Here is a 5,818-nt window from a genome sequence, read left to right on the forward strand (position 1 = left end):
TTAGAAAGTCTAACTGATTAAAATACTACAATAGGTAACAATTTGACAATTAAGCAGTGTCAACCCTGTGATTATGACCCGTGTAATACTATATGGCATATTAATCCTGAATACACCGTTTGGTGGTGCGACTGTCAGATGCGGAACGTACATATAAGGTAATCGGTAACAGGTGAATATACTATTGGTATCGGTATCGGACTCGACCCGGAACTTCTTAATTATTGGCAATATTAATTACGTGGAAAACAAAAGGGCCTGGAGTGGTGTAATTTTTAATCTACAGCTTTGTACTATATTAGTTATATATAAAGTTGAATTTTTTGATTCGTCGTTTTTACGTGATGACGGCTGACAAATTGGTCCTCGTAATTTTAGTATTATAGATATGTATATAACAAGTCTAAAAGGGTACAACATCACCAAAAACACAATAAAACGAACAATATGTTAGATATTTTGGATACCAGATATCCTTCCTCGATAATCGCACGATGACAAATGAATCATGTCAATTCAAATTAATACTCTATCAAAATCTTGAAATTTATACAATTTGAGCAAACGCTGGAACAATTTTAAAATTGCCAAACACGGCGCAAAGACTACAAAGATATGCCAAAATAAAAATAGTTATTTATGATGTGAACTGGCACAACTCTAAAGGTGGTGACAGTTGAGATGTTAAACAACTGCGTGGAAATACAGTCCCAATAAACAGTCCTGACAGATCTAAGCTGGTATAATATTTAAAATATGACAACGGTAGAGCATTTGCAACAGAGACTGCGTTTTTAAACATCCCAAAAATATAGTAATTAGATGATAAGAAAAATGAGTAATAAATTTTTACTAAGGTTAAGTAATATACACATCTTTGCCAACTGTAATGCCCGCGTCACACTGTCCCGATTTTTACGCCGATGGCAACACGATAATGGAAATTTTCAAAATCGGGACTGATCGTATCCAGATCGGGCTATTCGTAGTGCCATCTTTAACCATCGTAGAACGATCGGCCACTTTTTCTAGCCTTCGGGGACAACTTCGGGAAGGGTTCTAAATTTTTTAACATGTTAAAAAATCCCCGAAGGTGCGTCCGATGTTGAGGGTTCGTATTGAGTTCGTATCACCATCCTCACCATCGTAATCTCACCGGGAATGCATCTTTGTACATCGTATTGCATTCGTGTTTCCATCGTTTCCATCGGGCAGTTTTGACATTACGATGTCTACACGAATGAATCACGAAGATACCCGAAGGTCTTACCATGGCAACACGACTTCGTGAATACCTCGTAATCCCGTCGTGTTGCCATCGAATAAAAGTACGAAAGCGACAAGATGGAACTACGACGGCAATAAATCCAGCTAAATGTAAGTTAATTTTCGCGATAAAATACAATTAAAGTGCCATGCGCGATATGCACTGGTCAGTCAAATACAACAGTTAAGAAAGACGTTCACAAAACATGGAGCTCATATCATATGATTCTATGAGAACAAGAAAGGCGACAGCGTTGTTTCTATTAATTCAAATGGAACAAGAAGAGCAGCTGCTATAGGCTCAGGATTTACTTTTACAAGCAAAATATTATTTTTTGTCAATTTTTCATATCAAGTAACATAATGAAAATCATAAACGCGCCTCGTACACCAACACTGCAGGTACACGTATATAGGGGAATCAACTTTTTCTTCATTATTCTGTTTTTTTATGTATATATCGTCTGAGTTGTTGTCACACGAATGTTTACTCCATAACCATTTTGATTTCTATATGTCATATTTTTCCGCATTTGTTGCTTTCCCCACATCCTTCCTTTTGTCTATATTATTATGATATTCTCCTGGAAAGAGCTCTTTTTGAATAAAAGGGATCAACGAACCCATTACCTTACCTTTAAGATAGATCAGTAAACATGGGCATAATTATGGGTGATTATTTAGACTAGTGCACACATTTTACAGTTCAAACAAGACAATGCCGAGCGTGGCATCCCCTCGTATGTAACATATTGGGGACAAAATATGGACTATATTTGTATATGACACATGCAGAAAATGGTAAATTGATTTGCATATTTGATCAGAACTATTTTTTTTAGAAATCAACCAAAACATTCAGTAACTGGAAATACTTTTAACATTGTCTTTAGAACCAGCATGACCTTGACCTTTGGCCTTGAACGCAAAAAATGTCAGATCATTACAAGGAGGACCAATATACCAAATGTGGTTAAAATCTTTTGAAGCATATTGGTTTTAGAGTGTCCACAAGTGTGATATTGCCTTGTATTACAACTGCCACTGTGACCTTGACCTTTGAACTTTAAAGTCAATAGCGCTTAAGATTTTCTTAACGAGTAACACCATACCAAGTTTTGAGCATTTTGGTTCTAGAGTGTCCATAACAATTTTATCTCACGCAACTTACATGTAGTAGGCGAGGGGATAATAAACTAAGTTTTATAAGAATTAGACAAAAAGATCGATTTCCCGCCATGCATGGCAGACTTGTACAGAAACGATATGTTGTCAAAATTCTGTTCGTATCTTTTAGACATCGTATGGCCATTGCGCCATCATCGTAATCCATCGTATAGCCTTCGTAATCCATCGTGTAGCCTTCGTGATCCATCGTGTAGGCTTCGGCTGAGATATGAAGCTTAAATACCCGTCTTCGGTTAACCTTCGTATGTCCATCTTTTGCTATCGTATATAATTTCAGCACCATCGTATAGACTTCGTTATTCATCGTTCTTGCTTCGGTCACTTTTTGGTATTTTAACGAGATCGGGACCAACTTCGTACGAACTTACAATTTTCGCATTCGGGTGTCCATCGTATATAAAAATCGGGACAGTGTGACGCGGGCATAATTAAAACTAGTATAATTCAAAAATTCCTGAAAAGTGTAAGAGTCCAGTACGGAAGCCGGAGTTACTGGACACAAGTGATGGCAGGAAATTAGTGATGGTAGGGAAAATGAGTGACTCTTCTATGTTTTTTCATTAATGCCCTCTGGGGAAACTGTCCTGAGTTTTCTTATCCAAAAACTTTCCCGAGCAAGTCTGTCGGCCTTTGGCCAGTCCTCGTTGTGATCTATGATGGTGATAGTAAGTTTTTTAAGATCAGCTTGGGCGTGCCCATGTGATCTTAAATGACGACTTACGGGGAGGTCGAGCTTGCAGGTGTAGTCACTACGATGACCATTCATGCGTTTGTTGAATGGCTGTTCCGTCTCGCCAACATACTGCATGCCACATCGACACTGTCATCGTGCAATTACCGAGGAAGGATATCTGTTATCCGAAATATCTAACATGTTGTTCGTTTTATTGTGTTTTTGGTGATATTGTACCCTTTTAGACATTATACATAATATGTTTTGTAGTGTACTGAATCGTTTTTTAATGATCCATCGCCCCGTAAGATTTATCGTTGACTATTTATTCAATCATTTAATATATATATGTATATATATATAATATATATCGACGTACACAAATATTTCCACTCTGACGGAAATGTGGTATAGATGCATTTAGCCCTTTTCTGGAAACTTGAATATTGTCTGATAGTATCAACTTGTCTCCGAATTCAGCAATGTTTTGGCAGATCTTCTCACGAATGTAAACTTGTGAATAAAAATTGAAATAAGGGCAAATTTGCAATTTGGGAACAAATGTTAATTCCGGTCTTATATGATAGCTTCAGTCACATATTGCAAATATAAAAGGGTTATTTTAACTATTGTTGTATTTGGAGTTAATCATTCTCGCTCCTCATTTAACATGATTGTCCCTCTACATTAGGAAATTATAGAAACGTTGTTCTATCTTTTGAGCTTTTTATGTGTTCTGTTTTCAACAAGATCTTTCGAAGAGCAAAATTTTTAACTCTACAACAGAAAGATCCATCTTTTAGCAAGCCGCAATAACACTAATATATTTTCTCCAATATTTTCGTTTAAATATTGTATTGCTTATACGTTTCTCATTTGTTCCAATTCGATTGGAACTAGATCCGTCACTTTCTACCGTTAGCTTTGGACCTTGCTCGTAATGAAGGTTTTTTAAATGTCATATGAACTGTTTTTTCACTATTATTTTCTGCTAGATCAATGAAATAAAATTCTTTAATGAATCGAGCAGCTGACTAAGCAAAACTTTATGACTCATTATTACTGAGTTAAAATATTTTACGACAAAATTAATAAACATACCAACATGTCTATCCTGTATAAGTATAAACTGTATTTTACAAAAATTGCACTTATAATAGGATTAAACACATTTTTTCTAGAGGTTATTGATGTGTAAACCGGTGCGATTAACTCACAAACTGAATAAAAGGACTTTTATGTTGAGTTTGTGAGTAAGAGCCCCGGTTTACACATCAATAACCTCTAGAAAAAATGTGTTTAATCCTTATAATTCTTCAGCCAAACATTTTTTTGTTGTTGGCTACTATATATATTTACCAATCAAAAGCAAAATGGCAAGTCGTAACTAAGGAACACGCCGCCATCTTGACTTTCTAAAAACCATAAATGTCCGATAAATACAACGGAATCTTAAATGAAATAGCACCTACCTCAAAAACTTCATTTTAATTAAATTTTATCCGAATTTGAAGCGTACACGTAACGAAATAATCTTTCTCTTGTAAATTTTCATTCGTATGACGTCGTGTTTTGCCATGACGTAAATTCGCCAAATCCTTCATGAAATTTCGCGGAATTTTATTAAATTTAATTTTTGTACATTTTCGAAGCTTTAGAGCAATGAATTTATTTCTTTTTTTGTTATATATGCACTAGAATAGTCACAACTGTTATGCAATTTGCTGAAAATCCCGGGATGACTGCAAGCTTGTGTATCGCGCATGAATAGATTACAAAAGTAGTTTCGGAAACATGGTTTATCGAAGTGTAAACTTTGAGAAAAATTCTAATTGACCAATCCAATTCAAGTATTTATAGATATGCAAATCATATAAGAATTATGAGAATGTTAATTGATTTTGTTTAATGTTTTGATTGAAGATATTCCTAAACGTAACTCTTCTGGAAACATTCTACCGTATTTGGCTTTTCATCGGAGGCCCATATTACCTCCTTGCTCTTCAAGTAAAAATATTCTGTTTAGTTTTAATATTGATTACGTATAATGCAGTCCATGAAACAAGACAATAGAGTGCTGCTCAGGTTTCTATCAAGTTTTTATCTCGAGTATTTATAAATGAAAGCTAATAACCTTTGTTAATAATCAGCACTTTTATTATCAGATAGTAATTAAGTAATACACGGATAATTAATTACAAATGAAATATGAGTATTGTTTATCGTTTATGCAGGCACAGATAAATTATTATATTTAAGGTTTCTAGGAAGATCAAATAAAATTCTACAGTGTTGTTTTCTTAAATTTATTTTATTTTTTCTCATCCATATGCATACTGTTGAATAATTAGTGTAGGGATTTTAGAAAATGTTCTCACATCAAACAATTAAAAGGAGGTACTGGTCAAATGAACCCTGTAAGACAAACATGTACATTTTTGCTTGTCATCACGGTGCGAAGCTATAAGGTTCAGTCGACATACACGCCATCGTGAATTAATTACTAATCACTTTAATATATTGTGGTTGGTTGGATTATGATGAGGCTAAGACACAGCATAAGTGCAAACTTTTCTCGTCTAAGGATAAATAAAGGCAACAGTAGTATACCGCTGTTCAAAACTCATAAATCCAGGGACAAAAAACAAAATCGGGGTAACAAACTAAAACCGAGGGAACCGCATTAAATAT

Source organism: Mytilus galloprovincialis, chromosome 5, assembly GCF_965363235.1.
Source record: "Mytilus galloprovincialis chromosome 5, xbMytGall1.hap1.1, whole genome shotgun sequence".
NCBI lineage: Eukaryota > Metazoa > Mollusca > Bivalvia > Mytilida > Mytilidae > Mytilus > Mytilus galloprovincialis.